Raw genomic sequence first — 21,241 nt, forward strand, 5'->3', positions numbered from 1 at the left:
AGACTTAATTGATATATATAGACTATACCACCCAACATCAAGTAGTTACACTTTTTTCTCAGCAGCACATGGAACCTTCTCAAAAATAGACCATATATTATGTCACAGGGCAACTCTTAGACAATATAAAGGGGTAGAGATAATACCATGCATCTTATCTGATCACAATGGAATGAAACTGAAAATCAATGATAAAAGTAGGAAGGAAAAATCAAGCATCACTTGGAGAATGAACAATAGGTTGCTGAATGATCAAAGGGTTTTAGAAGACATCAAGGAGGAAATTAAAAACTTCCTAGAGTTAAATGAAAACACAGACACAACATATTGGAATCTATGGGACACATTGAAAGCAGTTCTAAGAGGAAAATTCATTGCTTGGAGTTCATTCCTCAAAAAAAGAAAAAAAACAACAAATAAATGATCTCATACTTCATCTCAAAATCCTAGAAAAAGAAGAGCAAAACAACAGCAAAAGAAGTAGAAGGCAAGAAATAATTAAAATCAGAGCTGAAATTAATGAAATTGAAACAAAAGAAACAATTGAAAAAATTGAAAAAACTAAAAGTTGGTTCTTTGAAAAAATAAATAAAATTGACAGCCCCTTAGCCATGCTAACGAAGAGGAGAGAGAACCCAAATTACTAGCATACGGGATGAAAAAGGCAATATCACAACAGATTCTTCAGAAATACAGAAGATAATCAGAAATTATTTTGAATCCTTATACTCCAATAAAATAGAAGATAGTGAAGGCATAGATAAATTCCTTAAGTCTTATGATCTGCCCAGATTGAGTCAGGAGGATATAGACAACCTAAACAGACCAATAACAATAGAGGAAATAGAAGAAACCATCAAAAGATTACCAACTAAGAAAAGCCCAGGACTGGATGGGTATACAGCAGAGTTTTACAAAACCTTTAAAGAGGAACAAACACCAATACTTTTCAAGCTATTTCAGGAAATAGAAAAAGAGGGAGAACTTCCAAATTCATTCTACGAGGCCAACATCACCCTGATTCCGAAACCAGACAAAGACACTTCAAAGAAAGAAAACTACAGACCAATATCTCTAATGAACCTTGATGCAAAAATCCTCAATAAAATTCTGGCGAATCGGATTCAAATACATATCAAAAAAATATACACCATGATCAAGTAGGATTCATCCCTGGGATGCAAGGCTGGTTCAATATACGGAAATCAATAAATGTTATTCACCACATCAATAGACTTAAAAATAAGAACCATATGATCATCTCGATAGATGCAGAGAAAGCATTCGACAAAGTACAGCATCCCTTTATGTTCAAAACTCTAGAAAAATTAGGGATAACTGGATCCTACCTCAACATTGTAAAAGCAATCTATGATAAGCCACAGGCCAGCATCATTCAGAATGGAGAAAAATTGAAGGCATTCCCTCTAAGTTCTGGTACAAGACAGGGATGCCCTCTCTCACCACTTCTGTTCAACATAGTCCTCGAAACAGTGGCCAGAGCAATTAGGCAGACGAAAGAAATTAAAGGCATAAAAATAGGAAAAGAAGAACTTAAATTATCACTATTTGCAGATGATATGATTCTATACCTAGCAGACCCAAAAGGGTCTACAAAGAAGCTATTAGAGCTAATAAATGAATTCAGCAAAGTGGCAGGATATAAGATCAACACGCATAAATCAAAGGCATTCCTGTATATCAGCGACAAATCCTCTGAAACGGAAATGAGGACAACTACTCCATTCACAATATCCCCCCAAAAAATAAAATACTTGGGAATCAACCTAACAAAAGAGGTGAAAGATTTATACAATGAAAATTACAGAACCCTAAAGAAAGACATAGAAGAAGACCTTAGAAGATGGAAAAATATACCCTGCTCATGGATAGGCAGAACTAACATCATCAAAATGGCGATATTACCAAAAGTTCTCTATAAGTTCAATGCAATGCCAATCAAAATCCCAACAGCATATCTTGTAGAAATAGATAAAAGAATCATGAAATTCATATGGAATAATAAAAGACCCAGAATAGCAAATCAATGCTAATCAGGAAGTGTGAATCAGGCGGTATAGCGATACCAGACTTCAAACTATACTACAGAGCAATAGTAACTAACACAGCATGGTACTGGTACCAAAACAGGCGGGTGGACCAATGGTACAGAATAGAGGACACAGTAACCAATCCACAAAACTACAACTATCTTATATTTGATAAAGGGGCTAAAAGCATGCAATGGAGGAAGGATAGCATCTTCAACAAATGGTGCTGGGAAAACTGGAAATCCATTTGCATCAAAATGAATCTGAATCCCTATCTCTCGCCATGCACAAAAGTTAACTCAAAATGGATCAAGGAGCTTGATATTAAATCAGAGACATGGCATCTGATAGAAGAAAAAAAGTTGGTTATGATCTACACGCTGTGGGATCAGGCTCCAAATTCCTCAATAGGACATCCATAGCGCTAGAGTTAACAACTAGAATCAACAAATGGGACTTACTCAAACTAAAAAGTTTTTTCTCAGCAAAAGAAACAATAAGAGAGATAAACAGGGAGCCTACATCCTGGGAACAAATCTTTACTCCACACACTTCAGATAGAGCCCTAATAACCAGAATATACAAAGAACTCAAAAAATTAGACAATAAGATAACAAATAACCCAATCAATAAATGGGCCAAGGACCTGAACAGACACTTCTCAGAGGAGGACATACAATCAATCAACAAGTACATGAAAAAATGCTCACCATCGCTAGCAGTCAGAGAAATGCAAATCAAAACTACCCTAAGATACCATCTCACTCCAGTAAGATTGGCAGCCATTATGAAGTCAAGTAACAAAAAGTGCTGGCAAGGATGCGGGGGAAAGGGCACTCTTGTTCATTGCTGGTGGGACTGCAAATTGGTGCAGCCAATTTGGAAAGCAGTATGGAGATTTCTCGGAAAGCTGGGAATGGAACCACCATTTGACCCAGCTATTCCCCTTCTCTGTCTATTCCCTAAAGCCCTAACAAGATCATGCTATAGGGACACTGCTACATCGATGTTCATAGCAGCTCAATTCACGATAGCAAGACTGTGGAACCAGCCTAGATGCCCTTCAATAGATGAATGGATAAAAAAATGTGGCATTTATACACTATGGAGTATTACTCTGCATTAAAAAATGACAAAATCATAGAATTTGGAGGGAAATGGATGGCATTAGAGCAGATTATGCTAAGTGAAGCTAGTCAATCTTTAAAAAACAAATACCAAATGACTCCTTTGATATAAGGGGAGTAAACAAGGACAGGGTAGGGACGAAGAGCTTGAGAAGAAGATTTACATTAAACAGGGATGAGAGGTGGGAGGGAAAGGGAGTGAGAAGGGAAATTGCATGGAAATGGAAGGCGATCCTCAGGGTTATACAAAATGACATATAAGAGGAAAGGAGGGGTAAGACAAGATAATACAAATGGAAGAAATGATTTACAGTGGAAGGGGTAGAGAGAGAGAAGGGGAGGGGAGGGGAGGGGAGGGGGGATAGTGGAGAATAGGACAGACAGCAGAATACATCAGACACTAGAAAGGCAATATGTCAATCAATGGAAGGGTAACTGATGTGATACAGCAATCTGTATACAGGGTAAAAGCGGGAGTTCATAACCCACTTGAATCAAACCGTGTAATATGATGTATTAAGAACTATGTAATGTTATGAATGACCAATTTAAAAAAAAATTTAAAAAAAGAAAATTATCTCTGATTTATTCAATTACATATAAGGGTATTCCTCTTTGAGTGGAAGGAAAATGAAAACAGATATGTAAACACTTTTGCACATAAAGAGAAAAAAATGAAAACTTAAATTTCAATATATCTTTCTAAAATTAATCCTTATATCTGAATTTTCTGTCCAAGGCCCAATAAGTAGGACAATAGAGATCACATAGCCTGTGGAGTGCAAACTAGTACAGCATAATCTCTTAAAATTTAATTATCTATAATATAACATTCAGATTTGGTATTATCCTGGAAAATTATGAGTCTTTATATCAGGAATTTCATAAATCATTCTCACATGTTCTCTTAATAGGTATTCTCCAGTTTATTTACATTTTTACATAAACAACTACTTGTTATTGGCAATCTCAATAGAAACAAAAAGGATTTTGTTGTGAACAATGACTCCTCCTCTAAAATCATTAAGTAGTTATTATTATTTTTTATTTTCATAGTTTATTTCCATGGAATTAAATACTATGCAATACCAAAGGATATCTTATTACTTGTACATATTTACTTGTTCAGTATTAGTGCACTCAATGAATTATTTGACATTCACAGAACATTTATAATGTGGTATTCACTGATGCTTTGAGAAATGAAGAAAGTGCAATGGAAATTATAGACATGAGTAAACCATTACAGCATTTTATAATGAAGTCTGTGCCAGACTTGGTGCTGTGGTCACACAAAAGACAGCATCTTGGGCCTGTCCCCTTTCATTTGACTTTCCTTGAAGAAACATCTTGTGTCTTATACCTAAGAACACTTGAATATTCCAAAATAAATGGCTAGTAGTTTTCCTTTTAAATGAAGACTGTAAATACTTGATTTATGAAAGTCTTATATTGTTTTAGTTTTTAAACACAATTATGTAGTAACATGAAGTCTTTCTAAATTGTGAATATCAAGAAATCTTAATTGAGCCCCGTTTCCCTTTCATTTATGTAAATATCTAGATACAAGTTTCTTTTTAAAATAACCAACAAAGCATTCACAGAATATTTTCCATTATATTCCGAACCCCATGAAAAATAACAAAAGTACTAACAGACTAAGACACTGGCCTCTAATCAAGATACTTACAATCTAGTTGGAGAAATAAAACCTATACCTGAAAAGGAAGTCCAGTAGAGTTGGGTGCTATGAGTACTGAAAAATGATCCTGTATAATCTGCCCTGATTTTATTTCTGAGAACTTAGTTCTCTCAGGAACCCCAGTTTCAATGTTATTTCTACTAAACTGGCCACTGAATGTATCTTCAACACTCTCTGCAAGCTCCCAAATGTGGGTCTTTACACAAGTGATTCCCACCACTTTCCAGGCTCCTCTTCAAGATTCTGAATAGCTTCTTTTACATAGTTTCTCCATTCACACACTTCCCAATAACCACACCTTCTGATTTGCATAGCATTCATAACCACTCTTGTCATTTATTTATTAAACTTTTGCTGCATTAATTTATGTTTTGTCATCTCTTTTTACTAAAATACAACCTTTATAAATGTAAGAACACTCTTAATTTTGTTTACTATTGTCCCACCAGGATTGGTGACCACACACACTCACACACACACACACACACACACACACACATATACCGTATGTTATGTTCTAAGTATTTTTTTTTTACAATTGATAAATTAGGAGACTATTCAGATGCGTTTTCAATTTCTCTTTTAGTTTTGAAGTTTTGGTAGAGATTATAGTGTTCTTGCAAATTTTTGCCACTTCTTGCACTCTAAAAGCCAATTTATGATAATCAATTATTTTTTAATCTGAAATTATATAAGAGAACTGCTTTGTCTTTTCATTATGTGAGGATACATATCCTCTGAACAAGAAAACAGGTCCTCATCAGACAGTGAATCTAATAGCACCTTAAAATTGAACTTTTCATCCCAAAGCACTATAAGAAATAAATTTCTGTTGTTATTTTGTTATAGCAGACCCAAAAGATATGTGTGTGTGTGTGTGTGTGTGTGTGTAATACAACTTTTAAATAAGTGCTCTAGTTAAAGATATGTTAATTTGGGATGGAGAGTACTGGGTTTATTTTGGAGAACTTCATGGCAATCTCTGTAGCTTATATCATGAAATGCCTTTGTTTTCTCAGTTCTTGAATTTATGTTTTGTCTTCTATGAAATGTGGATGATAAAAAAAATGTAATACATAGAATTATTGTGAGAATAAATGAGGTAAAATAGCAGTTCAAATCTGTGCCTCTCACATATTATAAATCCAATAAATACTTCCTAATTATCAATCATTATTATTCCTGACCTTGTTTCAGTTATACTGGAATTTAAAACAAGTTAATGTTTTTACATACGCTTGTGTAATTCGAGTTTTAGAAAGTTGTGGGAAAAAGGTAACCTCATACATTGTTGATGGAACTGAAAATTAGTACAACCCATCTGGAAAGTAGAGTGGTGATTCCTCAAAAAACTAGGAGTAAAAACATCACATGATCCAGTTCCCAATCCTTGGCATATATCCAAAGGATTTAAAATCAATATGCTACGTGACCCATCCACATCAATGTCTATAGTGGCACAATTTACAATAGCCAAGCTATGGAGTTAACCTAGGTGTTCTTCAACAAATGAATAGATAAAGAAAATGTGGTTTATATACATACATATACACAATACAGTATATTCAGCTACAAAGAACAACTTTATGGAATTTGCCATAAATGGATGGAACTGGAGGCTATCATGTTAAGTAAAATAAGTCAGTTACAAACAATCAAAAGTAGAATGTCTACTCTTATATGTAGAAGCTAATCCAAAATAAGGGGATGGATTTAAAAAAAAGAATATAAGAAAGATCAGTGGAATAGTAAAGGGACATGAAGGGGAGGATGAGGGGATGGGATAGGAAAAGTCAGTGGAATGAATCTGACTTAACTTTCCTATGTACCTACATGAATATACCATGTGAATCTCCCATCATGTACATCCACAGAAACTATTTTTTAAAAATTAATAAATAGCATAAAATTCAGTAGAGTATAAAGAAGGAAATGGGGAGTGAGGAAGGGAGGCAAAAGGGAAAATATTGGGGTCAGAATCAGAACAAATAATATTCCATGATTTTATAATCGTGTCAAAATGGATTTTATTATCATGTATAGCTAAAAAGAACCAATAAAATAAAAAATACTATTTATAACCAATCAAATATTATCATATCTATAGTTAACATATTGTCACAAATCACATTCATAATTGTAGCACTTGATGTTGAAATGTAGCTCAGGCCAGCTTCTTGAATTAGGTGAAAATTGCTTTGACCTTAGGAAGAAAAGCAGTGACCATATGTAAGCTCCATCATCTAATCCCCACAGCTATTACAGGCACCATTTTATGATGTTGAGCTTCTTGTGGATTTAGCTACTTTTTTTTTAATAGGTTGACGTATTTTGGAATTTTGGAGCAAAGAATAAGATTGTAAGACAGTGGCATTTATTACAGGAAGTCAAAGGAACACAATCCAAAGTTCAGCTTACTTTTGTTCCTTATGTTACCAAAATTAAAAAAAAAGCTACATCATATAATCATGAGCACTAAAGAACTATTTGTAGAGAAAACTGCCACTCTGAGATTGACAAGAAATCTTGTATTTTTCAGGAATTTGCTTTGAGTGGATTTTCTTTATCTCTTGATCAAGAGAGCTCTGCTGTAACAGGGTTCCACAGGTAAATTTTGTTAATGATATTCAAAAGGAAAATTTTTCTGTACTGAAATACATTTATCTTCTAAAACACTAAGTAGTAGGATAATAAACAAATTTCAATGATGTATCCTATGACATAATAAAATATCTGGAGTTCTGGGTAACAATGTTAATTTTGCCATTAACTGATTGTGACCTTAAACAAGTATATGTGCCTACCCACCAAAATTGCCTTTCTAAAATAAGGCATGTTTCAATAGTTGACATTTTAATCAGAAGTTGCTATAGATATATCATCTGAAAAATGTATATGTGAATTAAATTGATGGTATCATGTTTCCTGTCAGAATATTTAAACTCTTTATGTATATTATCCTTATATGACGAGTTTTCTATGACTATCAGTTATAATCACTGTTAATAATATAAAGATATCTCTCAAATTTGAATGCAATGTTGGTACAAACTTTGTATCTCCTTGTGATTATTTTCAAATACAGTTACACCATCTTATATAAATACATGTGCTCTGCTTTGGTTTTTATTTTTATTTTTTTGTGGTGCTGGGGATTGAACCTAGGCCCTTGTGCATGCAAGGCAAGCACTCTACTAACTGAGCTCTATCCCCAGCCCTGCTTTGTTATTTTTAATATTGTTCAACAATAGAGTTGCAAAAGAGGTGTCTCAAACCATTACAATCATATTTTTCAAAAAGAACAAAATGTTTTCTTTTAATTATATAAACTCTGTTCAAATTATTTTTGAAGATTGTACATATATGTGTGTGTGTGTGTCAAACACACACACACACACACACACACACACACACACACTCATATATACATATATAATCCCTGAAAAAATTACTTTTCATTTTCTTGGTTTCTTGCAGTACTGGGTATTGAACCCAGGACCTTGTACATGCCAAGTAAATTGCCTTTTTTATTTTTATTTTTATATAAATATAAGTTGCTCAATTTGCCCCCAAACCTGTGATCTTCAAGCCTCAGCCTCAAATGGCTGCACCACCATCCACGGCTCAATAAGTTACTATTAATGTTTGTAAAGTCAGTGTTTATATATATATTTAACTCAATGTTTACCCTTTATGACAGTCTTTATTCTTTTTTCTATTTATTCGTTTCTGAAAGCTCATTTTAGTTTTTATTTGTTACTAATTTATTGGCAGGGATTTTTTTTTACTTTTTCATTTGGAAGCAGTATTTATTTTCCTTTGCATTTGAAAGATATTTTCAATAGGAGTAGAAATCTAATTTGGCAATACTTTACTTTCAACATTTTATTGGCTGCTGGTTTTATTACATACTTTGAAAAAAATCATATTATTTCCCTGCCTGTGACTTCTTTTAACATGTATTTATTTTTATCTTTGGTTCTTATCAATTTTGCCATGATCAGTTTAGGTGTGGTTTTCTTACTTATTCACTTGGGATTGATAGACTATTGTTCATCTGTGTCTTGATGTCTTTTGTAATTTTTAGAAAGTTCTTGACTATTAAATCCTTTAACTATTGTTTTTTTCTTCCCTTCTCTTTGTCTCTAGCCTGGAACTCTAGTCATGCTATGTTATTACACTGTTCAATGTGTCTTTATTTCTCTCAAAGGTAATTTACATAATTTTGGAGAAAAACAAATCAAATCAATTGAAGAAAGGACAGAATGGACCTAACTTATTCAGTATCTTGTAGGTTAGTGTGTCTCTTAGTCATGAAAATCTTAGTAGTATTCAGTATTTCATAATAATTTCACTGGTATTACTCTGATTAGTACTGATTTCCTAAGGGATGCTTTGGAGCTAAAGAGCTTTTCCCACTGGGTTTCTGTCCCCAACCAGGATGTTCTATGACCCATGGAGACTATCATCATTGTTAAAGTAGAGAAAAGATTGATAAGAGAGTGAAAAGGGAAAATAAGGGCCATCTTATTGAATTATTTAAGAGTTTCTAAGTATTCTTCTCAATTTCTTCAACATTAATTTAAATATGTATTTTTCTTATATCATTCTTCCAATCCTACGTTAAGCTCTGAAACTGAATACTGGAAACATTATGAGGAAGAATGACAATGTAGGAATTGAGTCCTGTGGAAAGCCAAGGAGAAGCTGATAGATTTCCCTAAGACACGGTTTCAAAACCTTCTTTTATATCTTCACTGCTTAGGACAGGATTGTGGCAAATTAGACTAATATATTTTCTATCTGTGAATAGCTTCTCTAATGAGCAAAGTGAATTCTAAGCATGTCCTTCAAATCATTTTCCTTACTGGTCATAGCTTAATGCTATTTCAAATAATAGTTAACTGGCAAGTATTTTTACAGATTCTAAATCATTAGTATTATATTGGAAATAATTTGGAACTTAATCATTGCCTTACTAAATATAAATTAAAAGGTGATTGTTTTCAAGCTGTTCACATCTGTTATGATGCAGGTCATCTTTGGAAGGATACATCAGTTGTTTTACCAAACAAAATGACTGTCTTAATCTTTCCCTTCTGAAGTAAGGCGATCATCTGCTATTGTTCTTCTCAAGCACAGTTTATTTCTCTTCCAATATACTTAAAAATACTTTTCATTAATGAGGTAACAATGGAATAAAAATAAACAGAACTGTGACCACAGCATGATAACTGTGAAAAAATATTGTTATTGTGCACTCCTTTCTACATCATCCATATCACACGATGGCAGTCCATGACAATTGCTTTAACTCATCTCCTGTATAATCATGGATTCCTTGACAATAGGAATTAATTTTATGTATGTATTCTGAGTGTTCAAAGCAATATCCAATAGATAGAGCTGCAACAAAAGGAAGGTAAAATAAAAGAAATGAAATTTTTATGATTAAAAGAAAACCATCTTACATTTGCATTTCAAGAGAAGCATATTAATTTTTTATTTATATATGACAGCAGAATGCATTACAATTCTTACTACACATATAGAGCACATTTTTTCATACCTCTGGTTGTATACATAGTATATTCACATCAGTTTGTGTCTTCATACCTGTACTTTGGATAATAATGATCATCACATTCCACCATCATTAATAACCCCATGCCCCGTCCCTGCCCCTCCAAACCCTCTGCCCTCTCTTGAGTTCATCTACTCCTCCCATGCTCTGACTCTATATCCCACTATGAGTCAGCCTCCTTACATAAAAGAAAACATTCAGCATTTGTTTTTATGGGGATTGTCTAACTTCACTTAGCATTATCTTCTCTAAATCTATTCATTTACCTGCAACTGCCATGATTGTATTCTCTTTTATTTCTGAGTAATTTTCCATTGTGTTTATATGCCACATTTTTTATCCCCATTCATCTATTGAAGGACATCTAGGTTGGTTCCACAGTTTACCTATTATGAATTATGCTGCTATAAACATTGATGTGTTTATGTCCCTGTGGTATGCTGTTTTAAGAACTTTGGGTATAGACCAAGGAGAGGGATAGCTGGGTCAAATGGTGGTTCCATTCCCAATTTTCCAAGAAATATCCATAACTTCTTTCCATATTGGCTGCACCAATTTGCAGTTCCACCAGCAATGTATGAGTATACCTTTTTCCCCCCATCCTCACCAACACTTATTGTTGTTTGAATGCATAATTGCTGCCATTCTGACTGAAGTGAGATGATATCTTAAAGTGGTTTAGATTTGCATTTCTCTAATTGCAAGTGATAATTAAAATTTTTTCATTTGTTTGTTGATTGATTGTACTTCATCTTCTGAGAAGTATCTCTTCAGGTCCTTGGCCTATTTATTGATTGGGTTATTTTTTTGTTTTGATGTTTAGCTTTTTGAGTTCTTGATATACCCTAGAAATTAGTGCTGTATCTGGTGTGTGAAGGGTAAAGGTTTGTTCCTAAGATGTAGGCTCTATATTCACCTCACAGATTGTTTCTTTTGTGAGAAGAAACATTTTAGTTTGAGTGTATCCCATTTATTGATTCTTGATTTTAATTATTGAACTATAGGAGTCTTACTAAGGAAGTTGGAGCCTAATCCCACATGATGGAGATTAGGGCCTACTTTTTCTTCTATTATATGCAGGGTCTTTGGTTGTATTCCTAAATCCTTCATTCATTTTGAGTTGAGTTTTGTGCATGGTGAGAGATAGGGGTTTAATATCATCTTATTTTTAAAGCAAATGTTTTATTTTGTAAAATCTCTTTTGAGATGCAGATAGTAATTCATTTTTATTTTTTAATTTCTTCATCCTAAATAGCAGTATTTGAACAAAGCAGTTTGTTCATTAAATTTGGGCATGTGTAGATAAAGGAATAATTAGTTGTGATTTGGGAAACTTTGTGTTTGTGTACCAATAAAATTTTGAGCATATTTTCAGCTGTGTACAAAATTCTATTTTAGAACATTATATTTTAGAAATGAGAATAAAAATACTGAATGTTTGCTAAGCTCACAAAGAAATGATGATTCAAACTGCCTATTCAAGGTTTTATTTGTACAGGGCAATAATGGCGCCCCACTGTATGTATTATCTGAACACCAGCACCAATCCTGTAATGTAGGCCGAGTCTGAAGGGCTTCTCTTTTGAGATGCAGGGGATTTAAGTAGTTTAAGTACATGATATAGATAGAATTTAAATCTGAGAAGTCAGAATCTAAAGTCCACATATTGAGATTAGGTTGTTATGTTATATTACTAAAAGCTCAGCTCTAAAATGTTGAAATCACTGAAAAAAATGGAAATATTTAGCAAATTATCATTTAATTTTTTAAAGTTACATTTCATTTTAAATTTAATATTTTGTACATTGTGAGATTTTATCATTTGAACTTTTAAGAGCAAACATATTTGTATCAAAAGTGTTTACATTATTAAAATAGGAGCATAAATATAAGAAACATTTAGAAATTATCATATAAAAATTTTCTACAGGGTAATAATTCTTTTTTATTTTTTAAATTTCTTAATCCTAAATAGCAGTCTTTGAACAAAGCATGTGTGTCTAGGTCCCCTGAACAATCCAACTCTCATACAACAGATCCATGTCCATGTTCTTAAGGGGATCCTGGTCCTTCAACACTTGGAGCAAGTGTATTTCTTTGGGTAAACAACATTTACCCACATCTGCCTTTCATACTCTGATACAAGTAAGCTCCCAAACCCATAAAACATCTTGTGCTTATTTATGTCATACCACTATGAATTTTCATATTCTTCACTACGACTAATGTTAAGGGTGAGGATTATATTCTTCTTCTTTTGTATATTTAATGCTAAACACCTTTCTAATAATGCAAAGTTTTTGTTAAATGAAGAGAATTCTTTCTAAAATAAAAACTCATATCTGAAACTGCTATGTACCACCAGAAACATTTGTTAGGACATTAACTGACAACCAAATGTATACTTTGCAATAGGTTTTTCAAATTATCACATTTTCTTAACTTTAAGAAAGGATACGATGTAAGAAACCATACAGCAAATTCAATAGTGCTGTAGGGAAGCTCTCTTAACTCCAAGGATATCTCCCAGTATACCATTGACAAAACTTGGTTTTCTCTTAATATATGTATGAACTCAAAAGACAAAATGGAGACTGTGTACACTATCTGAGTTCAAGGAAAGCTCCAGAACTCCTCAGCTTTTACACCTGGCTGGTCATAGAGCCTACTCATGTACCTATGACTTTTGAGGTTACTCTTGGAATTCTTTTGTGCACATATGACCAGCCCTGTGTAGCTTAATGTTTTTCAGTCTTTAAACACTTAATAACAGATAAGTGGTCTAGAAGGTAGTTCTAATTTTGTATTTTGTATGAGTAAATGACTACAAAATACTTGTGTCACCAATGTTCATACCCAGGCAAACCTGAGGCTAGAAGAAAATTCACAAAAACCACTGCTGATTTTTCTCTTCTGCTATTGCACAGAAATTCTATAAAGTAAGGAAATGTGAGCATTTTGGAGAAAGGAAAAGAATGTCTTCAAATTAAAAAGAAAAGAAAAGGTATTTATTGTACTGCTAATTCTCAGGGCTAGAATGCTAAATCATGAGAGCAAATGCTTTGGTTCATAGAATGACCTGAAATCAGCAAGTCCTCATGGTCAAATTTTAGCATCAATATCCAATTTCTAATTTCTTAATTCATCTTGCCTACGGATGCAATCAGAATACAGAGGCAATCAAGACAGAAGTTTAGCATCTTATTAATATAATTTATGAGGATTGTTGATGGCAAACAACTACATCCAAACATAATATCAGAAATGAGCATATTGCTAAAATTATTGCTACAATTTTAACTACTATTAATGTTGATGATTAAGATACATTCAAAAGATCAAAAGTTCTTGAGTGAGTTAATAAAATGTTAAATATTGTATTCCTTAACTGACAAAGTAGATTTTTCATTTATTGATAATATCATTTTCTTTTTCATCATGTGAATGTATTAACACTGAAAAATTCTCTAGCCTTAGAGTTTGTAGGTTTTTTTTTGCTTTAAAATGAGTTATTTAGAACTATATTAAAATATATTTAATAACTCAATATTTATTAATTAAAAATAATTAAAAATATATTTAATAATTCAAATGTTTATCATTTTTATATTATTCAAAATTTAAGTGTTATCTACTTTTATAAGATAATAAAGAAGTATTTCTTTTTTAAATATAACATTTAGTTTTAAATTGCGTGGCTCTCTGGAATTTTGAACATTTTATTTTCTCAAATACACCAAATATCCTTAAATTATGAATTCTATATGTAGTGGAGAAAGTGAAATCTTTCAAAAGAAAAAATGCTGACCCCAATTCCCAAAAGAAGTATATGGGGATTCCATATTGGCACATCACTAGAAAAAGCAAATAAATCCGCATTGTATTGTATGCTTTGCCAACATGTAAAACATCCACTTGCTATCTTCAGGACATTCCCACTAGGAAAGAGCAGCAATGACTTGCTGACAACCTGTCTTGTAGACTCTGGAAATAGCTTCAGTTATTTCCAATTGTTTATAGGTATCATTTACAGGAGAGCAGCTGTGATTTTACTTTTGCTTTCCACCTGTCATACTATAATTGCCTCAAAATTAACACTCTCTAAAAGGAAGCAAAGATTCTTAAGAGATGTATTTGGCCCCAAATTAGACAGAGATGTACATAAACCTACTCATTTTCCCATTAAGGAGAGAGCCATAGAGAAATGCTCCTCTGCTCTTGGCAGATGGTAATAGAAACTCGTCAGTTACTTTCAACCTGCCTTGCCATAATCCTAGGGAAAAAATAGCATCTACTTGTTAGATGTATAGCATTTAAATTATGATTTCTTTTAAGTAAAGGCCAGAATTATCATCAAGGAAAAATGGATTAACGGTGTTATCCATTATGCAAGCACATACTGAAGGTGAAATGTTGCATTTAAAATTTGAAATAAAATAAGAAACTGTGAAGTTTAGATTTCATCTCCCAAAATTATCCAATAAACTCATTAAGCCTTTTAAGGAGGGATAAATGTATAGATTTAAAAAAAATCAGAACGGCAATAATTATAGCTTTTTACATATGGTTAATTGGTATGAAACTATTAAATCATGCATCATAATGTAGCATGATTTAAGAATTCCATTCCTATTAAATGTGCCTTTTAGGTTTTCATATTATGTGTGCATTAAAGCTCAGCTGAATGTTATGATTTAGTGTGAGAATTAAAAATAGATAAAAATAAAAGAAATGGGCCAAGTTCGTGAGAGAATGTTCTCCTTACTACTCCTCCACTTCCTAGGGCAGGTCATTAAAAATTACTGATCCTCCACAAAACGCAAGTTTGTACAGGATTTAGTTGTAATCTGTCAGGGAATTTTCAGGGTAAAAGGTTACCTACTTAACTGCACAAGCACTACTTATATTTACCATATTGTGATATCTATGTTCTATAACCTAAATCTAAAATGTGAATCACCATTATCAAATTTATACCCTGCACCAGATACAGCCTGTCTTTCTTTTGACCTTTCATTATTTCTCTCTGTAGATCTGGCAACCCTTTCTCTTTTCACCAATAGTCTCCCAAAGCTCTTTTAGTGTCTCTGGTTACCCATAATACATCCTCTCTTTAGAGGCTTTATATGATAAATTCAACTTTCACATTTATGGGAGTGATTTATGAATTTTACCATGACATATTAACCAGAATCCTCTATCAGTCAAACTCGTCAGTTCTGACTGGGAGGCCGCTTTATCTAACTTCTCCATTTTTCATTAATGGCACTAAAATTCTCTCAGGTTTGAATATTTGAGGAGGCACTATTTTTAAAACATAGGTTAATTAAATAAATGAAATATTCTTGAATACCTGCTAGTGATGGGATCATCAGTGAATTGGACACAGCCAGGAAAAGAGTTAATGAGCTTGAAATAAGTCAACACAAACTATCTAAACTGAAAATCAAGGAGAAAAATGAATGTACAAACAAACAAAAATAGAAGAAAAAAAATCCAAAGTCCATAGGACAATTATATAAGGTATAATTCATGTGTAATTGAAATATCATAAGAAAGAGAAGAAGGAACATTACAAGTATTTCAATAAATAATGGTAGGGAATTTCTCAAAATTAATGACAACTACCAAAACACACAAACAAACCCAAACCTAAACCAAACCAAACAAAATCAATACAAAACTAAAAACACATATCCAAGTGCTCAAAAAAATACTAAGCAGATTAAATACCAAACACACACACACACACACACACACACACACAGGCACATGCACACACAAAACTTAATCTTAGGCACAATATATTCAAATTTTAAAAAGCACAGAGAAAGTTTTGAATGAAGCCAGAGAAAAAGGACACCTTACCTAGAAGAGTAAGGATAATTTAGCCAAGCATGGTGGTGTGGTGCTCAATTACAATCCCAAGCTGTTTGGGAAGCTCCCTGGAGGATCACAAGTTCAAAGTCAGCATGGATAACTTAGTAAGCCCCTGTTTCAAAATAAAAGTTAGAGGGCTGGGGTGTACCTAATTGGTATGGTTCAATCCTTAGTATTGAAAAAACAAATAAGGTTTGGGGTTGTGGCTTAGTGGAAGAGTGTTCATCTTGTGTGTGTGCGAGGCACTGGATTCAATCCTCAGTACCACATAAAAATAAATAAAATAAAGGTATTGTGTCCATTTATAACTAAAAAGAAATCCACACACACAAAACCACACATATACATCTTTAAAAACAGAAGTAGGTTGGGAAGAATAGAGCAAAAATATATATTTTATTAAAAAATCAACCTGGATTTATATGTATTGGTCCATCATAACAGTTGAGGGAATTTGTCACTGGTAGACTTTGCAGGAAATGTTAAAAGAATTTCTTCAGAGAAGGAAACTGATATGTGAGAAGCTTAAAAGTGAATAAAGGAAGAGTGTTAAGAATAAGTAAAGGAAAATATTTTTCCTTACTCTTAATTCATCTAACACATTTTGTTTAAAAATTTGATAACAATAAAGTGTTTAGGGTTTAGAGTTTTGTATAAAAACAATGGTGATGATATGAGAGGGAGGGATGGGAATGCACAATGATAAGATGCCAGCCACTACCCAGAAAGTGAAATAGGGTAATTTGAAAGAGAACTTGGATGAGTTGTAAATAAATTACAAACTCTAGAGCAACCACTAACACATTATAAAAAGGTATAGTCCATATGTTAAGAATAGGTAAATAGAATTATATAAAAAGGCTTACTTGAAAACCTGGGTGCAAAGAAAAGTGATATGTAATAAAAGAAGGAAAGGAAGGACCAAACAGAGAAACAAAGAAAAGAGGAACAAGAGCAGTAAATAGAAAACAGTGAATGCAGTAGATATTATTTCAACCATGTCACTGATCACATTGAGTAGTATTAATGAACAGTTAAAACACCAACACTGTCATAATGGACAGATATACAAGACCCAATTTTATGTTGTTTACAAAATCCCACTTTACATTCAAAGACACAGAAAGATTGAAAATAAAGGAATAAAGAAAGATACACAATGTCAATATTCATCAAAAGAAAGTTGGAATAGCTATATTAATTTCAGACATCCAATTTCAGATAAAGGAAGATTCAAGGGATACAATCTTGCACAATAAAAAAGAGGTCAATTCTTCAAAATTACATAATAACAATATTTATTAATTTAAATTTATGACAAAATATTATCAAAATACATGAGACAAAATTGATAGAACTTCAAAAAGAAAGAGAAAAAAACAACTATTATAGATGGACACATGAACATTCCTCATCATGAACTGACCAATTTAGCAAGCAAAAAATCAATAGGATATAGTTGAACTAAGCAATACTGTCAATTGTATCTATTTGATATGTATAGAATACTTCATTACACAAGAACACAATCAAATTTTTCTTAAGTTGATGTGATGCTCAAGATAAAACACATTCAGGGATGTAAAACACATGTTAATAAATTAAAAAAAAATAGACACCACAAAATGTCTGCTCCTAGTACATAAGAAATTCAACTAGAAATAAATGACAGAACACACAGACACAGACACACACACACACACACACACACATATACACCTCACACAATATGAGTTCAAGAAGACGTGAGGGTAAATAAAATATTTTAACTAACTAAAATTGAAAACAATTTATTAAAATTTGCAAGATACAGCAAAAATAGTCTTCCATGGGAAATTTATAGCATTTAATGGTTACATTAGAAAAGAAGATCAGCATAAAATCAATCATATAAGTTTCCACTTTAGAAAACTATAAAAACATTTAGCACTTAAATCTAAAGTAAGAGAAAGTAAATACATAAATCAGACCAAAAAAAAAAATCAACGAATTTGAAAACACTAAATCAATACATAAAATCAATAGCATTAAATGCATATAATAGTAAAAAAAGATCTAAAATAAATAATCTAAGCATCCTCCTGAAGAAATAAATAAAAAAAGAATAAATCAAGTCCAAAGAGAGCAGAAGAAATAGTATAAATCAAGGAAGACAATAGTAAAATTGAAAAAGGTATAGAAAAATCAACAGAATTAAATTCTGTTTCTTTGGAAGATCAATAAAATTAATACAGTTCTGAAAAGGGAAGATAGAATTTTTTAATGTTGGAAATGAAAGAGGAGCCCTCACTTTATATGATCTGGGAACCAGCCTCCTTTGTATTTCCCCAAATTAGTTGAAAATTTTACATCTGCTATAATTTGGATCTTAAATGACTCAGAAAGGCCATGCATTCAAGGCTTGGCTCTCAAGAAGGCACTACTGAGAGGGGTGGTAGCTTTTGGGAGGCAGGGCTTAGTGGGAGAGCTTAAGTCATTCAGACTTGTCCTTGAAAGGGATTCTAGAATCCCATTCTTCTTCCTCACTCTTTTTTTCTTTCCTAGCCACAAGAGATCTTGCCCTGCCAAGCACTCCCTGACATGATATACTACCTCAAGATGGGCCTAAAAACAGTGGAACCCATCAATCATAGATTGAAATCTTTAAAACCATGAAACAAAAGAAACTTTTCTTTTATAAGTTGATTATCTCAGTTTTTTTAAACAGCAATAGAATACTGACTAATACAATGTCTATCCAAGAACTTGCACATGGCAATTTATATTAACTTTATTCATTATTGCCAAATCTTGGAAACAACCAAATTGTTCTTCTGTAGGTTAATGGATAAATACACTGTATTTTCACTTGTATATTGGACTATTGTTTGGTAATAAAAATGCAAGCACTGTTCAGTCTCTAAAAGACATGGAGAATTATTTCTGTCTCATGGCTGTTGTGAATGGTATAGCTAAGGACAAGGGTATGCAAACACCTGTTCAATATTCTGCTTTCAATTTCTTTGGATATATGCTCAGAGTGTGATTGCTGGATCACTAATTCAACTTAATTTTTTGAGAAAAAATATATCATTTTTCCATGAAAGTTGTTGTTTTTATATTCCCACCAATACTGGACTAGTCTTCCCATTTCTTCTCATATTTGCATGATTTATTTCCTCCTGTTATTTTTTTTTGTTCTACTTGACATTACAATGAATGTGAAGTAATATTTCATAGTAGGTTGGGTTTGACTTGAAAATGACCCGTGATAGATCAGTGGATGAACAAAATTCGAAATATATATGTAAATTTAAAAATTATTCAGCTTTGCATAGGAAGCAAATTGTGTCCTATCCTACAACATAATGAAACTTAAAGATATTATATAAAATAAGCTAACCTCAAAAGACAAATATGACCCCAGATCTATCTAAAGTAGTCAATTAAATAGGACCAGAAATTGTCATGGTGATTTCCAGGGTTTGGATGAAGGTAGAAATGGAGAGGGTTGGTTTATTGGGAACAAGGTATTAATTTTGCAAGACAAAGAAGTTCTGGGGACTCATTACTCACAATGTGAATATATGTAATGTAACTAAGCTATACATTTAAAATAATTAATATGGTAAAAATAAAAGCCCTTATCAAACTTTATATTTTAACTATTTGAAGCCTAGTGTATATCAATTCTACCTTAATAAACTATTGGAGTCAGTCTGAAAAGGTTATATACTATGTTATTTCAACTATATAACATTCTAGACAAAATAAAACTACAGGGAAATTAAAATATCAGTGATTTCCAGAAGATCAAATGAAGGGAGGGTGAGAAAAAATATTTGTATTATAGGGGATATTTAGGGCAGTCAAGCTAGTTTTTGATATTGTAATAAAGTATACATGATATTATACATTTATAAGCCCCACAAGATTTTAGAACACAGATATAAATTGTGGATTTTATTTTATAACTGCTTTTAAATACCATAAATATTCTTTTGTCATTTTTAAAAAGTGTGACACATTAGTGTATCTCAATAATTGGGGAAATGTGTCAGAAGTTGGAGAGAGAAAGAGAAGTATTGTATATTGTAGTCATTTAAAAAAACATGAAAGTAGTCTAAAAATACCTCTATTAATTGAAAAGAAATACTTCCAAAATGAATAGACAATTCAGTAAATCCTCAGGATTTCAACTGCTGCTCTCTTCATTTAGACTGTAATAGTTTTTCACATTCTTTGCCCCACTTCTGTATGGGGTGTTCTAAGAAAGCTCGGAGGTCAATGATGCACCTAAAATATCTCTCTCCTCTTTGAATAATCCTTTTAGGAATTTTTGAATCAGAGTAGGATGGCCCAAAGCCATCTCAGTGGCCTACATGACCACACAGGATGTCAGACCCCACAATTCCATACTTCTTTAACTTTTCAGCACTATCTGTACACTTTGTCCACTCCATGAAGCTCTATCTTTATTGACCTTCTCTTTCTTGAACACATCATCTATCTTACTTGAAATAATTTTCTAATGGATCCCTCTTGGCTCCTTCAGTTCTGCTCAGTTGTCACTTTCTTAAAGACGTCCTTGGTTTCCCAGCATGAAATAGTGGCCATTCCTTTTCAGCCCTTTCAATCTCCAAACTGTTTTCATACTATAATTTTCTCCATAGCACTTATTATCAGATAAACCTTCTATTTCATTCTCCAAGTGTCTACATTGGAATATCAAGGGAGGGTAGCAAGGAAAGAAGAAAAGTCTTTGAGAAAACCAGACTTGCTATAATTATCAGACCAAGTAGGTACAAAACCAAAACTCAGATTTAGTCCTCTCATCCCAAATCCTGTGAAATACAACTAATCCAAGGTTCATATATTATCATTTTTAGATTTTGATAATCATATTTACAGTTTCTAC

The sequence above is a fragment of the Urocitellus parryii genome, chromosome 3 (assembly GCF_045843805.1).
Source record: "Urocitellus parryii isolate mUroPar1 chromosome 3, mUroPar1.hap1, whole genome shotgun sequence".
Taxonomy (NCBI): Eukaryota; Metazoa; Chordata; class Mammalia; order Rodentia; family Sciuridae; genus Urocitellus; species Urocitellus parryii.